Below are 27408 nucleotides of genomic sequence, written 5' to 3'. Positions count from 1 at the left end.
TCAAGCTCACCTGAGATACTCCTGTAAGAAAGGGCTTGGTTGACTCCTCCTGTTCCTGTTTATCTTGAAGACTCTGCAGCAATTTTCCCAAACTGAACAGCAAGTGGGAGACCTCAAAGAGGCGACTCTCTTCCTAGCTGCATCTCCTTACTAATCCTCTGGGTGCCTTGGAATAGCAGTTCAGAAGGAAGAAAACGAGATTTTCAACTTTCAGGAACTAGCTCTGTCGCTCTCTGCACAGCTCGGGAGGCCATCATTCTCAGCTTTTTAAGGACTCGATCCAAAAATCCTTCAGCCCTCCATGTTCCCCAAAATGACAGTGCTCATGTGTGGCTGGAACCTGCCCCGATCCGGCAGCTCATTTAAATAGAGCTCATCAGAACAACAGTGTTGGTGGAGAAGTGAGTAGCTGCAGGGCTCTGGGGACCCCCTGTTTATACGTAGGAAGAATGATGCAATCTGGGTATCAAAATAGCAATCCAGAATGGAGTAACAGGCTCACGCAGCAGCGGTGCCTGCACAGCCAGAGCTCAAGTTGACACACTCTGTCAGCCCCACACTGCTGCAGCGCGCAGATGCCAGGCACACATTCTCACCGCATCATTTAAAAAAACAGCAGGAGCCTGAGATATGCCTCCCATGCCCCCGGCATTGAAGGAGAGTGTTTGGGGAGGGCCTTCAACAGACATTAATATCTGTCTCTTACACACTCACCTGCTCCTGCCACTTCACCTGAAGTCCTTATCCTGTGACGTCACAGTCAGTTGCCATAGTGACCAACTGTCCGTCACAGGCAGAGGATTAGGACTTCAGACAGAGGAGACACACATGATGCACAAAGGTCCTGGGAGATGTCCCTCGGCAGCTAACTCTGCCCCCCGGGGGATAGAGTTGCACACAAGCAGGGGGGAAAAAGGGGAAGAAAAAACAGGGTTGAATTGGAGGAAAGACATTGGGATGGGTCAAGACTACAAGCATAACATAATTTTAAAAGCACAGAACAACCAGATGAGGGGGCGTAGCTGTGGATGAGCTGGGAAAGACTGGCAGGAAAGTAAGCATCTGAAGGGCCCCAAATGCTAAGGTGAAGAGTTTAACCTTTATCCTAAAAGGCAACCCAAAAGGGTTCTGGAGAATAATTGAGTTGGTTTAATGATTGACTTGATGGACTGGACACAGAGAGGTCAGGGAAGAGGCTTGTCCAGAGCATTAGTGGAATCCAGAATGAGATTAGAAATAGAAAAAAGGGACAGAAGGGCGGCGCCTGTGGCTCAGTCGGTAAGGCGCCGGCCCCATATACCGAGGGTGGCGGGTTCAAGCCCGGCCCCGGCCGAACTGCAACCAAAAAATAGCCAGGTGTTGTGGCGGGCGCCTGTAGTCCCAGCTACTCGGGAGCCTGAGGCAAGAGAATCGCTTAAGCCCAGGAGTTGGAGGTTGCTGTGAGCTGTGTGAGGCCATGGCACTCTACTGAGGGCCATAAAGTGAGACACTGTCTCTACAAAAAAAAAAAAAAAGAAAGAAAATATTTAAAAAAAAAAAAAAGAAAGGAAAAAAGGGACAGAAGAGTCATTTCAAAGAGAACTGACAGGACATGACCAAATTAAGATGTTAGGGGAAGTGATGGTGCATGAAGAACAAGAAATCAAGTGACTGGGCTGCCATAAGGAAAAAGAACCATTGCCAAATCTCATTTTACCTATGTCCTCCTTTCTGTGACATCCATACCTTTTTTTTTTTTTAATCTGTAAGAGGATCTTACTCTGTCACCCAGGTTATGGTGCAGTGATGTCACCATAGTTTACTGCAACCTCAAACTCCTGGATTCAAGCAATCTTCCTGCCTCAGCCTCCTGAGTAGCTAGAACTATAGGTGCCCACTCCCACACTTACGGTCTCGCTCTTGCTCAAGCTCATCTCCAACTTCTGAGCTCCAACAGTCTCCCACCTCAGCCTCCCAGAGAGTTAGGATTACCAGCACGAGCCATCATGCCTGGCCTATACAATCTTAACATCAGGCCTCAGCCTGCCTTGCCCAAACCAGTGATTCCCAAATCTGGAGGATTCTAAAGATCCTGAATGGAATAGCAATTCCACTGGATGTGGGTGTGGGACCAGAAATCTGTATTTTTAGCATTTTTAGCAAGTTTCCCAAATAATTCTTAGGTAGCCAGAGCAGCACTGGTTCAAGGACCAGCAATCAGGAACTAATGGCCTGGACAATTGCAATAGCCTAGCAGGTCTTCCTGTAACCAGACCTGTTTCCTCCATAGACCTCACTGACCCAGAATGTGTTTTTAAAACACAGATTTGACCATATTCCACTGACTAAAACCTTAAATGGCTCCCTACTGTCCAAAGAAGAGCACAAATTAATCAAGATACTTCATAATTTGGCCCTAAATTTCCTTTCTGACCAGAGTTCCCACATCTCTCCTTTGAGCTTCCCATATTCCAGCCAAAATTAGCTTGCTCCTCTTCTCAGCCTTTGTCCTGCCCTCTCCTCTACTCATCATCCTAACACTATTCCCTGAGATTCTCTTCCATATTTTTCTGATCTGACCTTGTTTCTGCACAGCTATTCCTACTTGGCATCACCCACAGATACAAACCCACCCAGTTTCCCCAGATGGAGCCTAACACAGGGGTCAGAAAACCACTTCCCGTCTTTCTTTGTAGAAGAAGAACAGAGTCATGTCCATTCATTTCCATGTTGTCTATGGTTGCTCTTATCCTTCAATGGTAAATGTGAGTGATTGTAACAGAGACTGTATGGCACACAAAACCAAAGATCTTTACTATCTAGCCCTGTACAGAAAAGTTTGCCCAATTCTCGCCTAAAGCTCCTTAAATTGCTCTAGCCTCACGCTTTGGGGTAAGATTCTGATTATGGGGCTTCTGCTTATTCCCAAGCCCACTCCCATCCCTATGAACTCTAGTTCTTATAGGCAGGTCACAACTGAGCTGGACCTTCACATTCAGGTAGCATGTTACAAACAAGAAAAGGATTTTCAGAAACATCATAAACAGAGAATTGTACATGTCAAAGTGTGAGGGAAGACTGGTAAGGCTAGAATATGTAGGAAAATGGCAGAAGATAAGCCTACAAAATTAGTTTGGGACCAGACTGGGAAAAGCCTTGTAGGGCACGTTCTGTTCCAAACTTTAAGCAACTAGGAACCTTTAGGAAGCTAGAAGCACAGGCCCAGTATTAGAGGGATTGATCAGGATCAAGGCTAAAGGATTTGGGAGAATAACCACAGCGTCAACAAGAAAAGTCAGGTAAGAAAAATATCACTATAGAAAGAATAAAGAACAAATTGAAGTCAGGCAGGGTTATCCAAGGACCGTAGGGGCAGAGCCAGGTAGCAGCTGTGAGCCAAGAGTCAGAATCTAGGTGAATAGCTGAGGCTAGAAATGAATACACGGTCCACGTATCTCAGAGACCATGCTCCCAGGAACCATCTGGCTGTGAAACAGACTTTCTGTGCCAAGAAAAGTACTCACAGTGGAATGCATAAGGTACCGGGCAAGGTGGCTCATGCCTGTAACCCTAGCACTCTGTTGTGGGGAACGGGCTGTGGCTGGCAGGGCCCCCACAGCCTGGTTACTGCTCAGGGAGTGACCCCCAATCACCTCTCCTTCCTTGACAACATTGTTTTCACCTGCCAAAAGTCACATAGCCCATGCATATTTTTCTTGTTATCGGCCAGCACAATGTTTCCTCTTTAAGGTTGATCTCTCCCTCATGTATTATTTATACAATCTTGTTAAGTTACTATATAAATAAAGTTATTTCCATGGTTCAGTGGCTAGTTGGAGTCATCAGCTGTGTCAGCCCTCCCAACACCAGCCTAGCTTTCGGCTCCTTTCTTTGCCTCTCCCTGTCTTTTACGGCTTTGTATTTCTTCATTTCCCACCTTTCCACTCCGGTTAACTCTTCCCTCCTCGAACCAGTGGAGAAAGAACCCTCTCTCATGCCAGTACGCAACATTCCGAGGCCAAGGCAGGTGGATGGCCTGAGCTCAGGAATTCCAGACCAGCCTGAGCAAGAGCGAGACCTCGTCTCTAGAAGTAGCTGGGCGTTGTGGTGGGCACTTGTATTCCCAGATACTTGGGAGGCCTGACGTAAGGGGATTGCTTGAGCCCAAGAGTTTGAGGTTGCTGCGAGCTATGATGCTACAGTACTCTACCCAGGGCAACAAAGCGAGACTCTGTCTCAAAACAAAAACAAAAACAAAAAACTAAGGTACAGATGAGTACATGCTCATCTCATTTGATTAACCCTCACTGACCCAGTAGCACCTCTATCTCTTCTCACTCCAAATCTTAAGAATCAATACAAAAACAGATATACTAACACACTCTATGCAAAGCCACTGAGCCCATTTCCAATTGGCTCTGGAAATGGAGACAGTGGGGGACCAAGGGCAATATCCTACTCTAGGTCAGCAGTTTCTACTGGCCCTCACGCCCAGGCAAGTTAAAGACTGTTAGGCAAGGGTGCTAGATTTTTTTCCTGGATCTCTAAGTAACCAATTATGTAGACTTCAGCAAGATCTTAGCCCTTTCTGGATTCCTGTTGCCCTATAGATGCAGTGAGGGTTTGGAGATTAACTCTAAGGGTTTTCTCCTGCTCTTTGGGCTCCACAGCACTCAATCATGACTGGTCCTTCTTGAATGAGAGAGTTCAGCAGAAAAGAGTCCCCTCCAAGACCTCATCCATCAATCACAGACATTTTGAACTCCCTCTTCAGCAAATCTGTTCTAGTTATAGCCTTCTAAGTAGTACTGGTAACAGCTAGCACATTCCCTCAAAACACAGCCTTCCTCCTTTCCATTACCTGGGGAACTGCTCTCCCAGTAACAGGTACTGCTCCGAGGTCCCAGTGCTACTCCCAGGGCCCTAGAGAGCCAATTAAGGTATGGAAGCTGTTCATGAACTAAAAAGCCACCCCACTGATAAGGCTCTGGAGCTTCTAGCTTCTGCACCTGCTGCACACCCAGCTCAGCCCAGCTCAGCAGCCTGCCCCCTGCCTAGAAGACTTAGTTAGGTTACTGCCCACAACAGACCCCACAAGGTTGGGCAGTGGTCAGCACCTGGAAAAAACCAAGAGCAGTCACCTGCTTCCCAGGCTCCTATAGCTGAGATCTCACCCCCTGACCCTGCCTCTCATTCTCACCCAAGACCATCAGAGCCCCTCCAACTGAGCTGCTCATTAAGATAAGAGTAATTTCCCTCTCTGACTCTAAGGTTGTAGCATCTTGCATCAGTTCTCTCTCTTTGGATCTTCCTAAAGCCCCAAGGTCCGCCCACTGAGGGACAGTGATTGCTCCCCCTTTTAGCATTAGCAGCGTTCAAGGTATATGCTGTCACCTTTCACTAGCTTCAGGAAGCATGGGAATATGGTGGTTCTTCGGCATTCTTAGAGCTTATTACTACACCCTTGAAAACCAAAAAGGGCTTAGGGTTGCGCAATTAGTGCCAGGGAGTCTGACAAACTCCGGGGGCTTTGATTTCCAGAGCAGGGTTTTTCCCACATCTCAATAGCATCCCCTCTTTGAAAGTAAAAAAAGATACTAAACAAGTAGATTCTGGAGTTGGCATTTCAGAATCAAAGTCTTCCAGCCATGATTTGTCTGTCATAGGTGATGTGAAGAGAAAAAATAATGTTCCTTTTATTCACATGGATAAAAATATACCCGATTAATTGCCCTCTATTTAATCACAACCCCCTAAGAATCTTGACCATATAGCCAGCACATGGTGTCAGTTTCAGGGATGCTAGCTCCTGTCAAAGCTTGCCACATTTATTTAAAGTATCACTTTGGTAATCAATGGCCAACTTTCCAGATGGAATTTGACCCAGAACCATTTTCAATTAGGCTTAAAAACAAAGAGCCCCAAGCACATATTCTCATGGGCTGAGTCCATTTCCAATACCCAGCATTTCTGCGTGGTCTGCAGTTCCAGCTTTCCACTGCATGGACAAGTCGTTGGGTAATTAGCACACTACTAACTTTACTCTGGTCCCCATTACTAACTTTTGAAGATCTTTCCCAGCTAGTCTCTTCAGAGTTTAAGATGTAATGCAGACCCATTTTCCTAGTTGTTGGAAAAAATCTCAACTCGGCTGTGGCTGCACAAATTAAAAATTTGTACTTGGTCCAGCAATCCTATTACTAGGTATACAGTTGCCCATCTTTACCCTCAGCAGATGCCTGAAACCATGGATAGTACTGAACTGTATATGTATTATGTTTTTTCCTATACATACATACCTATGATAAAGCTTAATTTACAAATTAGGCACAGTAAGAGATTAACAACAATAACATAAAAAATAAAAGTTATAACAATATACAGTGTGGCCATAAAGTTCATGTGAAATTTATACATATAGTTATCTATTTTAAATTGCACACAAACTTTATGGCCACCCTGTATGATAATGAATGTTACATGAATGTGGTCCCTCTCTCTTTCTCAAAGTTGTCTTAATATTTTTGGACCATGGTTCAGATCACTGAAAACTTGAAATCAAAACCTCAAATAAGGGGCCTGCTATATAACCAAAAGAAATGAAATCAGCATATCAGAGAGACATCTGCATGCCCATGTTCACTGCAGCATTATTTACAATAGCTAAAATATAAAATCAACCTAAGCGTCCATCATGAATGAATGGATAAAGATAATGTGGTATATGTGCATAAAGAAATACTATTTAGCCATTAAAAAAGGAAATCCTGTCATTAGTGACAACATGAATATACCTGAAGCACATTATGTTAAGTGAAATAATCTGTGTACAGAAAGACAAATACCATATGTTCTCACTCATGTGGAATCTAAAAAGGTTGATCTCATAGAAGCAGAGCAGAGGGGTAGTTAACAGGGGCTAAGTGGTTGGGGGTAGCCTGTTTGGGGAGATGTTGGTCAAAAGAATACAAAATTTCAGTTAGATAAGAGGAGTAGTTTAAGAGAGCCACTGCACAGCATGATGACTATGGTTAATAATATATTCTTGAGAGATGCTAAGAGAATGGATGTAAAAAAAACACACAAATGATAACCATACGAGGTGATGCCCTGTCTAGATTTAGTCATTCCATAATGTACTTATACTTCAAAACATCATGTTGTATACTATAAATATATGTAATTTTATGTGTCAATTTAAGCATTTTTTAAATAAAGATTTGGGGCTGGGCGTGGTGGCTCATGCCCATAACCCTAGCACTCTGGGAGGCCAAGGCAGATGATTGCTTGAGCTCATGGGTTTGAGACCAACCTGAGCAAAAAGCAAGACCCCCATCTCTACTAAAAATAGAAAAACTGAGGCAAGAGAATCACTTGAGCCCAAGAGTTGGAAGTTGTTGTGAGCTATGACACCATGGCACTCTACCCAGGGCAAACAGCTGAAGACTCTGTCTCAAAAATAGATAAATAAATAAAGATTTGTATTTTTGTTTTTTTGGTTTTAGGCCAGGGCTGGGTTTGAACCCGCCACCTCTGGCATATGGGACTGGAGCCCTACTCCTTGAGCCACCCTAAAGATTTGTTTTTTTTTTTTTTTTTTTTTTTTTTTTAATTTGGCCGGGGCTGGGTTTGAACCTGCCACCTCCGGCATATGGGACCGGCGCCCTACCCGCTGAGCCACAGGCGCCGCCCCACCTAAAGATTTGTATTTGATGGCTCAGGTTTGCTTGCTCTTTCCTCAAAGATTCTCCATGAAATCTTCCCATCAGTTCAGTACCCTAGGTGAGTGTGAATTCACTACTGAGCAAAGTGCTACAACATAGATAATAAACTTTGAAGGCAGTTGAACCTGAATTTGACCTGACCTGACACTTAGTTGTTGTTAGACCTTCGTCTATAAATCTCCCACTCCCCAGGTTTTTCATCTATAAAGTGGGAATAATAATACCTGCCTTACAGAGCAGTTGTGAAGTTTAGTTTAGAAAAGATAATACAGACACAAGCACCCAGTAGAATGTCTACCAACCAGTAAGCGCATAGTAAATGTGTTTTGTACCTCTAACTTAAAGAATGGAAAGAAGCAGTGTCATAAGTGAAAAAAGTCTTCTTCCAGGCAAGAACCATAGGAGATCTTTGTGAATTCACTGATTAAGTCATTATTCAATAAATATTCACTTACGCCCCTTTCTTGTATCACACTGTGGGACTGCAGAAATAAAAATCATAGTCCTATTGAATGAGAAGATGCCTCCTCACACCATCCCCACAGTTCCAAGCCCAGAGCATCGATACAAGTTTGGGAAGACTCCACTGAAAGATCAGAGTTGAAAACCAGCTGGACAGACCTTAAGGCCAGGCACAGCTTCTCTTCCATTCAACCCAGCAACTGCTTGGCTCTGCCCAGCAACCAGGAGAAATAGATTTATGGAAACAGACTTATACTCTAGGCAGTGTGGCCCCATCTGGCTGGAGGCATTAATGCTAGGGACCTATTTATTCCTCACCCTCTATCCATCTCATATGCTATCCTTCTGCCTGGTCCCATATTTTACTTTTAAAAACCTCAGACTGGCAGAAAAGAAGATAAACATGCTAGAAAGTCTGGGTTCCTACTTTGCTGGGTAAAGGAGCAATACTAACAGCTCTTTCCAAAACACCCATAAAAGCATGGTTTTTCAAGCTATTGACCAGAAAACTAAGTTCAGGTATTGGATATCTCATTAGACTAAAAGAGATAGGTAATAGCTCTGCCTTTCACCAGACAGCTCATTTGGGAGCCTTTCTTTCGGGCCTTCAGAAAATACTCAGTGAACAATTGATATCTGCCAGTCTTAGGGCATGGAGACTCTCCCAGAGTTATTACTCTTTTGCTTGAACATAAAACAATCTTCTCTGCACTGTATTATTATCATCTGTTTACTTCTCTGTTGTTCATTAAAATATGAGCTCCTTGAAGTCAAGTGCCCTCTCTTTTTATCTCTGTACCCTAAATGCTATATATATATTTAGTAGTCAGTAAATACCTGTGGAAAAGAGAAACACACAAACCAACACATACCATAGGTACAGTCCTAATAACTCCAATGAATAAAGAGAAAGATTCCATTCTTCACTCATAAATGCAAATGTGGAAGGTAACAACATTGTAGCCAGATCATAGGATTTACTAAAAAAGACAAGATGCCGGGTGGCACCTGTGGCTCAAAGGGGTAGGGCGCTGGCCCCATATGCCAGAGGTGGCAGGTTCAAACCCAGCCCCGGCCAAAAACTGCAAAAAAAAAAAAAAAAAAAAAAGACAAGATGCCTATACATATACAAAATTGCCTTATCGGTTCCAAATCAAGCATGGTTCCATTTACAAGTTCTAAATAACAGCACTTTTTTACATTTCTTAGTGTCTCATCATAGGTATAGAACAGAATGCTTTATATACTACACATTCTCATTTAACGTTCATAACAATCTTATGAGTTATAACTACTATCATTATCCCCATTTTATCAGCAAAAATACTCAGAGAGATGAAATAACTTGTCCAAGTTATAAAACTATTAGGTGTCAGGCAGATCAGAACTGACACTCAGATGTCCAGATACATTAACACCAAAGCTTAGGTTTTATTCTTCACTGCACTTACAATAACTTGGCAACAAATACCATAATTCTAATAACTGTCATAAATATGAATTTAATACTCTGACATCAGAATCAAACAAAACCCTGAGATATGCATAATTAGTTCACATTAAAAATCTTAAGTGAGATTAGAGACCTAAACATAAGTGCTAAAACTATGAGACTCTTTTTTTTGACAGAGTCTTACTCTGTTGTTCTGGATAGTGCCATGGCTCTATCACAGCTCACAGCAACCTCAAACTCTTGGGCTCGAGCAATCCTCTTGCCTCTGTAGCTGGGACTACAGGCATGTACCACTATGCCTGGATAGTGGTTTTATTTTTAGTAGAGATGGGGGTCTTATTTTTGCTCAGGCTGGTCTTGAACTCATAAGCTCAAGCAATCACTCACCTCAGCTCCCACAGTGCTAGGATTACAGGCATGAGGCACCACACCAGATCAACTATAAAACTCTTAAAAGAAACATAGAGGAAGAGCTTCCTGGCATTGGATTTGGCAATGATTTCTTTGGTATGACACCAAAAGCACAGGCAACAAAAGAAAAAATAGGTAAGTTTGACCTCATTAAAATTAAAAACTCGTATGCATCAAAGAACACTATCAACAGAATCAAAAAGCAAACCACAGAATGGGAGAAAATATTTGCAAATCATTTATCTGATAAGGGATTGATATCCAGAATACATAAAGAATTCCAAAAGTCAACAACATAAAAACAACTCCATTGAAAATGGACAAAACTCAGGCGTCACCTGTGGCTCAACAGAGTAAGGCACCAGCCCCATATGCTGGAGGTGGTGGGTTCAAACCCAGCCCCAGCCAAAAAACTGCAAAAAAAAAAAAAAGAAAAGAAAAGAAAATGGACAAAACTTAGCTGTGTTGTGGCGGTGCCTGTAATCCCAGCTACTTGGGAGGCTGAGGCAAGATCTCTTAAGCACAAGAATTTCAGGTTCCTGTGAGCTAACCAGGGCAACCGAGTGAGACTCTACCTCAAAAAAAGGACAAAACTGAAACTCTATCCAAGTATGTCCAACCTGTGGCCTACATGCCGCATGCAGATTATGCAAGAACTTTTTGCTTATCTGTGATATCATGGAAATTATTCAGACCTTTTATTTTGCTTAACAGCTGTCATTAGTGTTTGTGTTTTTATTGTGTGGCCTAAGACAACTCTTTGTTCTTCCAACATGGTGCAGAGAAGCCAAAAGGTTGGACATCCCTGTACCTATTAAATAGCAACTTCCCATTCTTCTCAGCTGCTGGCAACCACTATTCTACTGTCTCTTATAAATTTGACTACTCTAAGTAACTTATGTAACCAGAATCTATACAGTACTTGTCCTTTTGTGACTGATTGGCTTAGTTCATTTAGCATAATGTCTTTAAGGTTCATTCATGCTGTGATGGAAATGCTGTGTCAGCCTTACTACAGCTGAATAATAATATTCTATTATATGCATATACCACATATTTTTTTCCCTCCATTTCTCTGCTGACAGTCCCTTATGATTGCCTCTACCTTTTGGCTATTTTGAATAATGCTACTATGAACATGCGTGTATAGATCTCTTTGAGCCTGCTTTAAATTTTTTGAATACATACCCAGAATTAGAATTGCTGGATCATATGGCAATTCTATTTTCATATTTTGAGGAACCACCATATTGTTTTCCAGTGGCTGTACTATTTTCTGTTCTATCCAATAATGCAAAATGATTCTAATTTCCCCATATTCTTTCCATAGCCTGTTATTTTCTGACGGTTTTGTTTGATAGTCATCGTAATGGGGATGTGAGGTAGTATGTCACATGTGGTTTTAATGTGCACTTCTCTAATGATTAGAAATGTCAAGCATTTTTTCATGTGCCTATTGGCTATTTGCTTATCTTCTTTTGAGAAATGCCTATTCAAGTCCTTTGCCCATTTTAATTTTTTTTCTTTGCCCATTTTTATATAAGGTTGTTTTTTATATTTGAGTTGTGTTTGTAGGAGTTCTTTCTATATTCTAGTTATTAATCCAATAGTGCTGGAAATTTTATGACATAGTTAAGATTCACTATATTTATAAATTTAACTTAGTACACTCATATTCATAGCAGCATTATTCACAATAGCCTAAAGGTAGAAGTTAAAACTTTTTTAAGTAATAAAGAATGTCTATTTGCTAGGTAACTGAAGTACTTAAAAATCAAATATATTTATAAAGGCAAATATTAACAAAATTTGTAAGTACTAATATTAATCAGTTCCTATGAAAGTCATTGTTAAAATTTACTCCACTTACAAATAGAATAAGATTTATAAGTCAAAATTTAAAAGTTTAAGGAAAAACTAAGGTTTTAAGTTATGTTTAAAAATCATAAATATAAAAAATCAAAATAGACCATATTTTTTCTATACTCCAGACTCAGCAGACTTCAAGAGATCTGGTAGCTTGCCCACAGGTTTAGAGGGCTCAAAATCCAGATCTAAAGCCCATTCTTTTCCCCCCCACCTTCCTACTTTATTTAAAATAGACATACATATAAGGTGAGTAATTATTAGCCAAGTACGTGGCAATGTAAAATTATATTTCAACATGTGTTTTTCTAATTGTTTAGAACTAAGAAAAGTAAAAAGACACGGAAGAAGTAGAGAAAAGAAAATAAGATCTGGAGCCAGGGAGCAGGGGACCCTGACCACTTACCAAAAGGGTTTTCATACTTCTTACTTCACAGTGTTAATAGATTGGAATGAGGCAAAATGTATAAACTACAAAGCAAAATTTATTTTTAATTTGTTTATAAATCATCAGGAACCTCTGAATAACTGACATTCATTTAACATTTCCCACATTGTAACTATGAAACATAATCTTTTCAGGGTAAATCAGAGGATACTTTGGAATACTATAGCACCTGATTTTATTTTTTAGCTCTAGCTGCTTGCTTGCTAGAATGGGAAATCAATGTTCAACAATTTTTCTTTCTTTCTTTTTTTTATTTTGAGACAGTCTCACTATGTTACCCTTGGTAGATGCTGTGGCGACACAGCTCACAGCAACCTCAAACTCCTGGGCTTAAGCGATTCTCTTGCCTCAGCCTCCCAAGTAGTCTTTTTTTTTTTTGTAGAGATTAAGTCTTGCTCTGTTGCTCAGGTAGTTTTGAACTCCTAGCCTCAAGCAAGCCTCCTATCTTGGTCTCCCCAAACAACAGGATTATAGGTATGAGCTACCCTGTGAAGCCTGTAGCACCTTACTTTCATTTATCATCTCATACTATTACTGTATAACTTGCAAATGAATGAATTGTGTTTGAATTGCTATGCCCTAGTAGTTGATTTTTCTGAGTATCTATTTCCTTAATAATAACCATTAAGACATGATTGCAAGAGGGACTTTACCTAACAATTGCAATCAGTGTAACCTGGCTTATTGTACCCTCAATGAATCCCCAACAATAAAAAATAAAATAAAATAATAATAACCATTAATAGAATTTTCCAAGTGGTAGGCACAATACTAAGCACAAATGTTATCATTTAATTTAATCTCACAGTAATATTGAGGCAAGTGCTATATGTATTTTGTCATTCATCACAAAAGCTAACTGAGGCTCAGAAGTGCAAATAACTTGCCATAGGTCACAGAGCCTAGCTGATGTGTGTGTTTTTTTTGAGACAGAGTTTCACTAAGTCACCCTCGGTACAGTGCCGGGGTGTTTTTCACAGCTCACAACAACCTCAAACTCTTGGGCTCAAGCAATTCTCTTGCCTCAACCTCCCAAGTAGCTGGGAGTAGCCACAACTCCCAGCTATTTTTTGTTGCAGTTGTCATTGTTTAGCTGGCCCGGGCTGGGTTCAAACCCACCAGCCTTGGTGTTATGTGGCTGGCGCCGTAATCCAGCCTGATGTGTTTGCTCTTAATCACACCTTTACATCTATTTCCTCACTGAAAGGTAGAATAAAGCAGTCGTTTTGCAAATAAAATTATAAAAGACTGATAGCCCTTTTACGCTTACATGTTCCCCTTACTTTTCAATGCCTTCTGACTTTTCAGTCTCCAATAACTAGAGTATCTTACTACTCAGTAGCAATATGGATTATCTCCCCTTTTTCATTGAAGACCACTATTTGCCCTTGGCTTTACTAAACGTATAAAAAAGTGATTTCACAATTTCAAGGATACAATCTCACAATAGTATATTCTAAAGCCCTGTCCTTATGGTATTTAATGACAAGGATTAGCTCCCCAAGAAATTAGCATACAGAGAAGCGTAGCATAATATGCAGTAGGATATGTGTATGCAGCAATTTCTATGAAAGTTGTCCAAAATATGTAAGAATAGCAGGTTTTAAATAAACCCATTAGCAAGGTGCTACCTACCATTTATTGCTGCTGCCAAATGGGATGGACCTAAATCAGCTCAGTTGTAGGATACCAGAAGTCTTTTGATCATAGTTGTCCCTCCAGATGACTTAAGAGGTGGCTGTTGAGGTTTAGATTTAGAACTAAAGTTATTCCAAGTGACAGTGATGCAAACTGTCAAATACTGCAGGAAATATGTATATGGCACTCTTACAACTTTTCAGGTCTGCTTCTGCTACTTTGATGTTGATATGCAGACTTTCTGTGGGTTTCCTTGGTCCTCTTTCTCTGTGATGATCTCCACATGACAAACTTCTCCCAATCTGCTAGACTGATCTTGTAGTCTGTCATAGATATGGCCTGGCCAAGGCCACTCACAAAAAAGCACACTGTTTCTCTGTTAGCTTTTATGAAAGTTGGGCATATACTCAGTGGATTCATGATGCCCCCTAGAGCAGTGGTTCTCAACCTTCCTAAAGCCTCTAATGCCATGACCCTTTAATACAGTTCCTCATTTTGTGGTGGTCCCTAACCATAAAATTATTTTCATTGCTACTTCATAACTGTAATTTTGCTACTATTATGAATGGTAACGTAAATATCTGATAGGCAGGATGTATTTTCATTGTTATAAAGGGGTCGCGACCCACAGGCTGAGAACCGCTGCCCTAGAGCCAGTGCTGCAGCAGCCCCTAACTTGTAATCACATATTCCAACAGAAGTACTGGTCTCTGCTTACTACTTGACTTCCAACACAACCTCCTAAGGTTCTGTTACCACACTCAGTCCCCAAGGCATCTTTATTTTATTTCCCATTCGACTGACTGCCATGATTCTTCCACCACCTTCCCTTCAAGGACTGGCAAAGAGCCCAAGGCAAAATCCCTTAGTTTCTACTAAAGAGGCTTTTTGCCGTATGTTCACTGATTCCTAGACTAGTGAAAGCCCATTCAACTTGCAATGCTATAACACCTGAAAGAGGGCTTAGATCTGTGCTACAAATCACTTTGGAACTATTTCAGAGAAGAAAATAAACCGAAAAGATCAATGATGATGTTCCTAAGTGTTGCCAGCTTTTATCTGACTTTGTCATTGCATGATTACATTCAGCGGACACTCACTGCACCACTATTGCATGCCCCGTGCTAAAACACTGAAATGAAGGGACCCAGTTCCTGTCTCCAAGGACTTCACAGTTCTCAATAGGACTGTTTCCTAGGAAACCTGACATTCAGTAGCAAGACACAGGCTCCTCCCTGCTGGGCAGCAGCTTAAATAGTGAATGGTTCACTAGTCAGTGTGATTCTGTTCAAAATTTGTTCCTGACCAACCCTAGGAGGCCAGCCATTCTCCAACTGCCATGGAGTTTTAGTGAGCCAGTACACATCCTCTCCATCCGGGGAGTGAGCTAAACCTTGAATCAAAACCTTCCCAGAGGGGGAAAAAAAAAAAACATTCCCAGGTTTCTTAGCCTACCACCAATTTAAGGACAAGAACATGAAAAATTCCAGCTTACACAACAGATATATTAGGCACCAAGAGGATTTGCTTTGTCTTACGGATTCCCCAAAGAATTGCTTTCAGCCGTGAGTGTCCCTTGGGTGTTTAAATTCTGATTCTTTCTCTGCCTGAAATTCACTTCCTGTGATACAGGAAAAGACTATTATGTTGAAGGAGGTGAATCTGTGATGCCTTTGTGCTTACCATCTGGGACAGTCCCGGGAGCCTTGGCATTCTGCCCTAGCTCCTGGATCGAGCCCTGGAAGCAGTCCTTACAGACCAAATGCTGGCAGGGCAGCATCCAAGAACCCACACTTGACAGGTACCAATGGCACAATGAGCAGGTAAGTACCACAGCCTCCATCTCTCCACTCCTAACAGTGTTTCTGGTCAGTTAGTGGCAGGCCCATAAAGCTCATGTCCCTGTCTATGCCCATGTCTGTGCCAATGCTGGGGTTTTTTCCACTGATAACCTCAAGCATGAAGCAGTGTGTAGAATGAGCAAGCTCCATTCTCTATAAATGAAGTACAAAGAAGAGTGATTTATTTCTTTGAGGTAGAAGTTCCTGGATAGGCTAGAGAAACCTCAGAGAAAACAAGGCCTCAGAAGCCTAGGCATGTCCCTCCCTAGAATCGGAAGCTCATGCCTCAGCCTGACTGCTCACTTGGGCCCAAAAAAGATACTAACACATCTCTACCATGGAAAACAAAGCCTGGAGGTATCTTCTAGGTTGTGTTTTTCTTATAAAGTTTTTTGCCCTCAAAAGTATCCTAGACCGATGCCTCTCCTTACTGGAAGACAAGCTTAATGAAAGTTTTGCTTTTGAAAAAGGGAAGGAAATTTATTAAGTGCCAAGTTTATAATGGATGCTTTATATATAATACTTTATTTTAATCTTTATAACCATCCTTGGAAATAGAGATTATGTTAATTTTACAAATTAAATGAAAACATGAGGGACAGGTTGAGGAAACTGAGGCTCAGAGAGGTTGGGTCATGCAAAAGGTAGATGGTAAATGACAGAATTCAAATTCAAATCCAGGGCAGTCTGATTCCAAACTTCACACTCTTAATGACTGAAATGTTCTCAAGCTGAGGTTTACACATGTATTTTCATGAATTCTCCCCAGTAATTTTAAAAATTAGTACTTCATTATGAGAAGAGTTTATGTTTTTGTGAGACAGGGATCACTATGTTGCCTGGGCTGGACTCAGACTACTGGGCCCAAGTAATCCTCCTGCCTTGGCCTCCTGAGTAGCTGGTACTACAAACCCACACTACCACGCTCTAAATGGATCGTCTACGTATCCATCACAACAAGATTTTAGAGGCAGTGTTCAGAGTTCAGGATCTAGTTCACACCAGGCAGTATTACTTATCTTAAGTTAAAGCAGAGAGAGGGGCAGGCTTAAAACATAAATAATGCAGGGCCCGGGTGCAGTAGCTCACACCTATAATCCTAGCACTCTGGGAGGCCAAGGCAGTTGGATTGCCTGAGCTCACAGGTTTGAAACCAGCCTGAGCCAGTGCAAGACCTTGTCTCTAAAAATAGCTGGCCATGAGGCTGGGTGTGGTGGCTCATGCCTATAATACTGGCACTCTAGGAGGCCAAGGCGGCTGGACTGACTGAGCTCACAAGTTTGAGAGCAGCCTGAGCAAGAGCGAGACCCTGCCTCTAAAAAAACAGCTGGCGTTGTGGCCACCTGAGTCCAACCTACTTGGGAGGCTGACGCAAGAGAATTGCTTGAGCCCAAGAGTTGGAGGTTGTGGTGAACTATGACACCACAGCACTCTACCAAGGGCGACAAAGTGAGACTCTGTTTCAAACAAACACACACACACACACACAAAAACATAAATGCATTCCTATCATGTGAAGCCTAAATGACATTGTGGCACAAAATGAGAATGTTTTGTAATTGCATTAGAGCTCAAAGCAAAAGTTGTACCTAGTTTTAAATTTGTACTTTTCTTTTTTTGAGACAAGAGTCTTACTTATCGCCCTCTGTAGAATGCTGTAACGTCATAGGTCACAGAAACCTCAAACTCCTGGGCTTAAGCAATTTTCTTGCCTCAGCCTCCCAAGAAGCTGGAACTACAGGCACCTGCCACAATGCCTGACTTATGCTTGTACTTATTTAAGAAACAAAATAGGCTCAGCGCTCATAGCTCAGTGAGTAAGGTGCCAGCCACATACACCAAAGCTGGTGGGTTCAAGCCCAGCCCAGGCCTGCTAAACAACAATGACAACTACAACAAAAAATAGCCAGGTGTCGTGGCAGACTCCTGTAGTCCCAGCTACTTGGGAGGCTGAAGCAAGAGAATCACTTAAGCCCAAGACTTTGAGGTTGCTGTGAGCTATGATCCTACGGCACTCTACCAAGGGTGACATAGTGAGACTCTGTCTCAAAAAAAAAAAAAAAAGAAAGAAAGAAAAAGAAAATAAAAATAATTTAATTCAAATTTAGAGCTCTGTAATTATGTAAGTTTGAAAAAAGAATTTCACTTCTCGTCTGAAGTCTTCGGGGAGCTAGGCCTACTAAAGAAGGAAGGGTGATGGGGCTGGGAGAGGCCAGGCTGCTTAGGGCCTAGAAAGGTGCCACTACATGAAGCAATGGATAGGACTTTCACCTTTAATTTCTTCTGAGGCACCAAGGGCAATTATTTTGGCAGAAAGAAGCTATAGAAGTAGTCCCAATAGAGGTGAGGGTATTCTCTACTAGAAGGTTTAAATACGGCTGAATTTCTTTCATTAGACCAGTGGTTCTCAAACTTTTGGTCTTGGAATCCCTTACATTTTGTAGTTATTGAAGACCTCAAAGAGATTTTATGTAGGTTATGTCTATTGCTATTTGCCACATTAGAAATTAAAAGTGAAAACATATAGGCTAAGTGTGGTGGCTCATGCCTATAATCCTAGCACTCCAGGAAGCCAAAGTAGAAGGATCACCTGAACTCAGAAGTTCAAGAACAGCTCGAGCAAGAGTAAGATCACATCTCTATGAAAAACAGAAAAAAATTAGCCAGGTGTTATGGCAGACGCCTGTAGTTCCTGCTACTCGGGAGGCTGAGGCAGGACGACTGCTTGAACCTAGGAGTTTGAGGTTGCTGTGAGCTAGGCTGATGCCACAGAATTCTAGCCCAGGCAAAAGAGTGAGACTGTCTCAAAATAAATAAATAAATATTAAAAACTTAGAAAATAATAAACCTGCTACATGTTAACATGAATGACATACTTTTGGGAAAAATAACTATTTTCCAAAAAAATTAATTTAATGAAAAGAATCCCTTTTTTTTCATATTTAGAAATCTTTCTAATGTCTGGCTTAATAGAAGAAAGCTGGATTCCCATACCTCCCTAGTCAATCTGTTATACACTGTTTAGTTTACAATATATGAAGAAAATCCAGCCTCACATATACAGTTGGAAAAATAGGAATATCTTAATAACCTTATCAGATAATTAGGGATATTCTTCAATATCACACCAAAATTCAACAAGTGGTAGTTTCTTAAATGTTAATTATACGTTAGAATCTGAAACTATATTAATGAACTTTTCTTCCTCTGTTTCATTAAAATCCATTTACCTATCTTGTACTTTGAACTACTTTTAAAGCCAGGTATAATTTTATAATACCAAGCATTGGCCATCTAGAAAATATTGATTCAATTACTTACAGAGATGTTCCAAATAGTGACACGTTTCATTATAGAATAACAAAAAAATGATGCTCTTCAGTATCACTGCTAATTTCATTAGAAAATTCTTTAAGTATTGAGAAGCTGTCAAATTCCCTAAGAGTTTACCGAATTCTAATTTTTTCTTGAAAGCTTAAATTTTGTCATTGGCAACAAATCCTGACACTTTGAGAAAATATCTGCCAAATTTCTAAGGTTGAATAACCAGTTTGTCGGTGGTTCTTTCATGTAAAGCAGGTGTTCCATGAAAAAATAAAAAGGCTAGTTTAGCTTACAACTCAATAGCACAAGTACAGTTTCTCACTTTGACATGTAGCAGAAGTACTTTGTGCACATTTCCAATTTCTTCACCCAGAATATTAAAAAATGTATTCGAGAACTGAGATTTAATAAAATTTTTGCTGCTTCGTTATGGACATTATCAAGTTAAATTACCTCCTTTTTTAAAAAACGGCAAATGATTAGTGGTGAAGTAAACGATGACTTATGTCAACCAGTTCAGTGCCCAAACCAATAGCAGTTTTACACACCACTGCTTTGGCACCATCAGTGCAAATGTCAACCTAGTGAAAACTGTTTTGATTTTGTGAACCTCTTTAAAGTGTCTCAGGGACCCTCATAGTATTTATAGACCACAGTTTGAAAACTGCTGCTTTAGATGTTGCATAACAATGATCCTGGGGATTCAGAAAGGTGGCATGGTTTCTACCACCAGTGAGCACTACGTAGAGCAAGAACACAGAAAAATAGGCGTTTTGTTTCTGTCTCAGAAGAGCAATTGTTTGCAGCAATGAGGATGGAGATTATTGGCCTAAGTTGAGTGCTTCAGGAATGGAAAACCAAACACAATGTGTTCTAATAACTGGGAACTAATAAGTGGCTTGGATACCCATGAACGCAAAGTGAAATAAAGGATGTGAGAAACCAAGAAGGGAGGAGGGAAGAAGGGTAGGGATGGGATAAAAACTTACTTATTGAGTACAATGAGCACTATTCTGTTAATGGGTACACCAAAAGCTCTGACTTAGCAATATATGTGTACAAGGTATTCATGTAATGAAAACATTGAACCCCATTAAATAGTATTCTGAAATATTAAAAAAAAAAACAGCAATTGACGTAACTGCAAGAGGATAAAAACTTAAATAAAAGGTACTTATAAGCAATGAGTTTCTTTTCAGAGAACAAAGGGAAAGGGCAAATGACCCTATTTCTACCCCTTTTCTCTGGCTGCTTTTCACCATAGTTTAGTTCATCCTTTTTCTTTGTGTCTCCTGAAATGTAGAAGCGTGAAGGAGGTAGAGTATGGAAGACTATACTTAAGTCAGAGTAGTAAATTCAAATGCCACCAAGGGCACAGCAGTCTCTATAAGTGAAATGCTCTACTTAAAAGAATGTGAGTCCAGTGTTTCCAAATCTAAGTTTTTTTTCTTGTATTTTTTCAAAAAGATGGATTGCTTCACGAATTTGTGTGTCATCCTTGCGCAGGGGTCATGCTAATCTCCTCTGTATCGTTCCAGTTTTTTTTTTTGGGGGGGGTGGTAGACAGAGTCTCACTTTGTCACCCTTGGTAGAGTGCCATGTCGTCTAGCTCACAGCCACTTCAAACTCCTGGGCTCAAGTGATTCTCTTGCCTCAGACTCTCGAGCACTTAGGACTACAGGCACCTGCCATAATGCCTGGCTATTTTTATTTTAATTTTTTTTTTTTGTAGAGACAGAGTCTCACTGTACCGCCCTCGCGTAGAGTGCCGTGGCGTCACACGGCTCACAGCAACCTCTAGCTCTTGGGCTTACGCGATTCTCTTGCCTCAGCCTCCCGAGTAGCTGGGACTACAGGCACCCGCTACATTTTATTTTAATTTTAATTTTATTTTTTTATTGTTAAATCATAGCTGTGTACATTAGTGCAATCGCCTGTATCCATTCTAAGATGCACCATAGATATGGCCCCACCCATTACCCTCCCTCCACCAAAACCTCCCCCCTCCCTTCCCCTTCCTTGGCCCTTTCCCCATAGTCTTGTGCTATAGTTGGGTTATAGTCTTCATGTGAAAGCTATAATTTAGCTTCATAGTAGGGCTGAGTACATTGGATACTTTTTCTTCCATTCCTGAGATACTTTGCTAAGAAGAATATGTTCCAGCTCCATCCATGTAAACATGAAAGAGGTAAAGTCTCCATCTTTCTTTAAGGCTGCATAGTATTCCATGGTATACATGTACCACAATTTGCTAGTCCATTCGTGGGTGGATGGGCACTTGGGCTTCTTCAATGACTTAGCAATTATGAATAGGGCTGCAATAAACATTCTGGTACAGATGTCTTTGTTACATTGTGACTTTTGGTCTTCTGGGTATAAACCTAGTAAAGGAATTATAGGATCGAATAGCAGGTCTATTTTTAGGTCTCTAAGTATTCTCCAAACATCCTTCCAGAAGGAACGTATTAGTGTGCATTCCCACCAGCAGTGTAGAAGTGTGCCCTTTTCTCCACATCACGCCAACATCTCTGGTTTTGGGATTTTGTTATGTGGGCTACTCTTACTGGGGTTAGGTGATATCTCAAAGTAGTTTTGATTTGCATTTCTCTGATGATTAAGGATGATGAGCTTTTTTTCATGTGTTTGTAGATCGTGCGTCTGTCTTCTTTAGAGAAGTTTCTCTTCAAGTCCCTTGCCCACCCTGAGATGGGATCACGCGTTCTTTTCTTGCTAATACGTTTGAGTTCTCTGTGGATTCTGGTTATTAGACCTTTATCAGAGGTATAACCTGCAAATATTTTCTCCCATTCTGAGGATTGTCTGCTTGCTTTACTTACTTTACTACTCTACTTACTATGTCCTTGGCTATGCAGAAGCTTTTTAGTTTGATCAGGTCCCAGTAGTGTATTTTTTTTTTTTTTTTTGTAGAGACAGAGTTTCACTTTCTACCCTTGGTAGAGTGCATGGCATCATATAGCTCACAGCAACCTCCAACTCCTGGGCTTAAGCGATTCTCTTGCCTCAGCCTCCCGAGTAGCTGGGACTACAGGCACCTGCCACAATGCCCGGCTACTTTTTGGTTGCAGTTCAGCCGGGGCTGGGTTTGAACCCACCACCCTCGGTATATGGGGCCAGCGCCTTACCGACTGAGCCACAGGCGTCACCCCCCAGTAGTGTATTGTATTTTTGATACTGCTTCAATTGCCTGGGGAGTCCTCCTCATAAAATATTCATCCAGGCCGATTCCTTCAAGAGTTTTCCCTGCACTTTCTTCAAGTATTTTTATAGTTTCATGTCTTAAATTTAAATCTTTTATCCAGTGAGAGTCTATCTTAGTTAATGGTGAAAGGTGTGGGTCCAGTTTCAATCTTCTACAGGTTGCCAGCCAGTTTACCCAGCACCATTTGTTAAATAGGGAATCTTTTCCCCACTGAATGTTTTTAATTGGCTTGTCAAAGATCAAATAACGGTAAGTAGCTGGATCCATCTCTTGGTTCTCTATTCTGTTCCAGACATCTACTTCTCTGCTTTTGTGCCAGTACCATGCTGTTTTGATCACTATGGATTTATAGTACAGTTTCAGGTCTGGTAGCGTGATTCCCCTGCTTTGTTTTTATTGTTCAGTAATATTTTGCCTATTTGAGGTTTTTTTCTGATTCCATATAAAACGAAGTATTATTTTTTTCAAGATATTTAAAGTATGATAATGGAGCTTTAATAGGAATTGCATTAAAGTTATACATTGCTTTGGGCACTATGGACATTTTAACAATGTTGATTCTTCCCAGCCATGAGCATGGTATGTTTTTCCATCTGTTAACATCTTTGGCTATTTCTTTTCTTAGAGTTTCATAGTTCTCTTTGTAGAGATCTTTCACGTCCTTTGTTAGGTATACTCCCAAATATTTCATCTTCTTTGGCACTACTGTGAAAGGAATAGAGTCCATGACTGTTTTTTCGGCTTGGTTATTGTTGGTATATATAAAGGCTACAGATTTATGGGTGTTGATTTTGTAGCCTGAGACATTGCTATATTCCTTGATCACTTCTAAAAGTTTTGTAGTAGAATCCCTAGTGTTTTCCAGATATACGATTATATCATCTGCGAAGAGTGAAAGTTTGATCTCTTCTGACCCTATGTGGATACCCTTGATCGCCTTTTCTTCCCTAATTGCAATGGCTAAAACTTCCATTACAATGTTAAAGAACAATGGAGACAATGGGCAACCTTGCCTGGTTCCTGATCTAAGTGGAAATGATTTCAATTTAACTCCATTCAATACAATATTGGCTGTGGGTTTGCTGTAGATGGCCTCTATTAGTTTAAGAAATGTCCCTTCTATACCAATTTTCTTAAGTGTTCTGATCATGAAGGGATGCTGGATATTACCAAAAGCTTTTTCTGCATCAATTGAAAGAATCATATGGTCTTTATTTTTAAGTTTGTTTATGTGTTGTATTACATTTATAGATTTACGTATATTGAACCAGCCTTAAGACCCTGGTATAAATCCCACTTGGTCATGGTGTATAATTTTTTTGATGTGTTGTTGAATTCTGTTTGTTAGAATTTTATTGAGTATTTTAGCATCTATATTCATTAGTGATAGTGGTCTATAATTTTCTTTTCTTGTTGGGTCTTTCCCTGGTTTGGGGATCAAGGTGATGTTTGCTTCATAGAATGTGCTGGGTAATATTCCTTCTTTTTCTATATTTTGGAAGAGGTTTAGTAGTATAGGTACTAGTTCTTCTTTAAATGTTTGGTAGAATTCTGACGTAAAGCCATCTGGTCCTGGGCTTTTCTTTTGAGGGAGATTTTGTATAGTTGATGCTATTTTAGAACTTGATATAGGCCTGTTCAACATTTCCACTTCATTCTGGCTAAGTATTGGTAGGTGGCGTGCTTCCAGGTATTGGTCGATTTCTTTCAGATTTTCATATTTGTGAGAGTAGAGTTTCTTGTAGTATTCGTTAAGGATTTTTTGAATTTCTGAGGGTTCTGTTGTTATTTCATCATTACCATTTCTGATTGATGAAATTAGAGATTTTACTCTTTTTTTTCCTGGTCAGGTTGGCCAAAGGTTTATCTATTTTATTGATCTTTTCAAAAAACCAGCTTTTGGATTTATTGATCTGTTGTATAGTTCTTTCGTTTTCAATTTCATTTAATTTTGCTCTGATTTTGGTTATTTCTTTTCTTCTGTTGCGTTTGGGGTTGAAGTGTTCTTCTTTCTCCAGTTGCTTGAGATGTTCCATTAAGTTATTGACTTCCTCTCTTTCCGTTTTCTTGAGGAAGGCTTGCACTGCTATAAATTTCCCTCTTAGGACTGCCTTTGTAGTATCCCAGAGGTTCTGGTAATTCATGTCTTGATTGTTGTTTAGTTCCAAAAATTTGGTGATTTCCTTCTTAATCTCGTCTATAACCCATCTATCCTTCAGCATAAGGCTGTTTAGCTTCCATGTTTTTGTATGGGTATGCAGGTTACTGTTGTTATTTAGTTCAACTTTTTTTTTTTTTTTCAATTTTTTTTGTAAAGACAGAGTCTCACTTTATGGCTCTCGGTAGAGTGCCGTGGCCTCACACAGCTCACAGCAACCTCCAATTCCTGGGCCTAAGCAATTCTCCTGCCTCAGCCTCCTGAGTAGCTGGGACTACAGGCGCCCGCCACAACGCCCGGCTATTTTTTGGTTGCAGTTTGGCCGGGGCCGGGTTTGAACCCACCACCCTTAGTATATGGGGCTGGCACCCTACTGACTGAGCCACAGGCGCCGCCCCTATTTAGTTCAACTTTTATTCCATGATGGTCTGAGAAGATGCAAGGAATAATTTCTATTTTTTTAAATTTGCTGAGGTTAGATTTGTGGCCTAGGATGTGGTCGATTTTGGAGTATGTTCCGTGGGCTGATGAGAAGAATATGTATTCAGTTTTTGGGGGATGAAATGTTCTGTAGATGTCTGTTAAGTCCAGATGTTGAATGGTTGAGTTTAAATCTAAAATTTCTTTGCTTAACTTCTTTTTGGAGGATCTATCCAGGACTGCTAAAGGAGTGTTAAAATCTCCAACTACTATGGAAGTGGAGGAAATTGAGCTGCTCATGTCTGTTAGAGTTTCTCTTATAAATTGAGGTGCGTTGTGGTTGGGTGCATAAATATTAATAATTGAGATCTCATCATATTGCATACTACCTTTAACAAATATGAAGCGTCCATCCTTATCCTTAATTATTTTGGTTGGTTTAAAGCCTATTGCGTCTGCGAACAGGATTGCAATGCCTGCTTTTTTCTGCTCTCCATTTGCCTGGAATATAGATGACCATCCCTTCACTTTGAGTCTATATCTGTCTTTCAATGTAAGATGTGATTCTTGGATGCAGCAGATATCTGGCTTGAGTTTTTGTATCCAGTCTGCTAATCTATGCCTCTTTAGAGGACAATTTAAACCATTCACATTAATTGAGAGTATTGATAAGCCTTTCGAGAGACCAGTGGACATTTTTAATCCTTTTGCGACTGTGGAAGTTGGAATTTGATCAAAAATTTTTTGGGTGGGTTTACTTTTGTGGTGGAGAATTATGCTGGTCTTTATGGAGGATAGGTGTAAGAATGTCCTGGAGAGGTGGTTTAGTTGTGGCAAATTTCTTCAACATGTGAATGTTGTTGAAGTATTTAATTTCTCCATCATAAATGAAACTCAGTTTAGCTGGGTACAGGACCCTGGGTTGAAAGTTATTTTGTTTTAGGAGATTAAAAGTCGATGACCATCCTCTTCTAGCTTGAGAGGTTTCAGCAGAGAGATCTGCAGTTATTCTGATATTCTTCCCCTTGTAGGTAATGGTTTTCTTTCGTCTGGCAGCTTTCAGAATTTTCTCCTTCATATGAACTTTAGTGAAATTGATTATGATGTGTCTGGGGGATGGCTTATTTGGGTTGAGTCGTGCTGGAGTTCTGAAACTGTCTGCTATCTGAATTTTGGAATCTCTTGGCATGTCTGGAAAGTTCTCCTTCATAATCTCATGGAGAAGAGACTCTGTGCCTTGTGGAGCCACTTCATCACTTTCTGGGATCCCTATAAGACGAATATTGGTTTTCTTCAAATTATCCGAGAGCTCTCTGAGAGAGTGGTCTGTTTTTGCTCTCCATTTCTCTTCTTCTTTGAGGGTTTGGGAGCGTTCGAAAGCTTTGTCTTCAATGCCAGAAATCCTTTCTTCTGTTTGTTCCATTCTGTTACTGAGGGATTCTACTGTGTTTCTCAGATCTTTGAGGGCTGCAACTTCTTGTCTCAGTGTGTCAAAATTTTTGGTCATTTGGTCTTTGAATTCGTTGAATTCTTGAGATATCTTTTGGGTTACTGCTTGGAATTCTATTTTGATCTTATTTGCTATCCAGATTCTGAATTCGATTTCTGACATCTCAGCTATTTGTTTGTGTATGGGATCTTGTGCTGTGTCTGCCCCATTGATCCTTGAGGGAGTTGATCTACTCTGATTATTCATATTGCCAGAGTTTTTCTGTTGATTTCGCCTCATGATTGTTTGTCACCATTGACTCTGGCTGTCCTCAGAGTTGGGGAGGTGTCTCTCCAAGATTAGACCCCAGCGGGATCACTCTATTGTTGCTGGATCTTTGTAAGGAGTGATCCTGTGTAGTTCCTCTGGGGCTGCTCTAGCTAGGGAATTCTGGTTGTGGAAGCAGCTCTGGTTTGTGACACACCCGGATCCAGCAATAGGGCTGGGGGTGGTGATCACGGTTCTGGGAGTGCCAGGCGCCCAGTGACTTTGGCACATAGAGCCCAAGGCTCCAGCAATCTCTGGCCAGGAAAAGAGCTCTGAGCAGGAGCAGGGAGGGCTCCAAAGGGCACGCAGCTACCAGAGTCCCTATCCAGATGAACGGGCTTGTGTGGAAGCTGTGAGGACACAGGAGGGAGGACGCAGGGTTGTGTGGCTCCCGCAGTTCCTGGTCAGGGAATGTGGAGGCCCGGTGGGTGCGGGTCACCGGTTGGGGATCACTGCACAACTCTTATGGAGGTCTGGGCGGCGCCAAGCCCAGGAGTTTGAGGTTGCTACGAGCTGTGACATCACAGCACTCCACCCAGGGCAGCAGCCCAAGGCTCCAGTGTGCCAAAACCATCTCACTCTGCCCCTAAGTATTAAGGCTGTAAGGCAGCTCAGTCCCCGCCTTTAGCCTGCTCAGTCAGTAGGTTACTTTGATCCGCCCAATCCTTGCTCTGAGACCCTGAGGGCGGAGCTTGCTGGGGCAGTTCT

The 27408-nt window shown here is 41.1% G+C and overlaps 1 protein-coding gene and 1 non-coding gene across 7 annotated transcripts in view; both read right to left on the bottom strand.

The window, feature by feature from the left end:
- TRIM66 (tripartite motif containing 66) overlaps window positions 1-27408 on the bottom strand; it is a 79387-nt gene that overhangs the window by 42373 nt on the left and 9606 nt on the right. For 4 of the 6 annotated variants that reach the window (XM_053562355.1, XM_053562359.1, XM_053562360.1 and 1 more), the window contains exon 1: window positions 11-456. The exons of the other annotated variants lie outside the window; for them this stretch is intronic. The gene's annotated coding sequence lies outside the window, so the exon portion shown is untranslated. Of the gene's footprint in view, window positions 1-10; window positions 457-27408 lie in introns of those variants that run through there. 6 annotated transcript variants of the gene reach the window in all.
- LOC128566145 (U6 spliceosomal RNA) lies at window positions 20608-20711 on the bottom strand. The gene has a single exon (XR_008374441.1). It is a non-coding gene; the product is annotated as a U6 spliceosomal RNA (small nuclear RNA).

The sequence above is a fragment of the Nycticebus coucang genome, chromosome 14 (assembly GCF_027406575.1).
Source record: "Nycticebus coucang isolate mNycCou1 chromosome 14, mNycCou1.pri, whole genome shotgun sequence".
In the NCBI taxonomy this organism is placed as follows: Eukaryota; Metazoa; Chordata; class Mammalia; order Primates; family Lorisidae; genus Nycticebus; species Nycticebus coucang.
The sequence above is the reverse complement of the archived record's forward strand: the minus strand, read 5'-3'. Positions and strand labels throughout refer to the sequence as shown.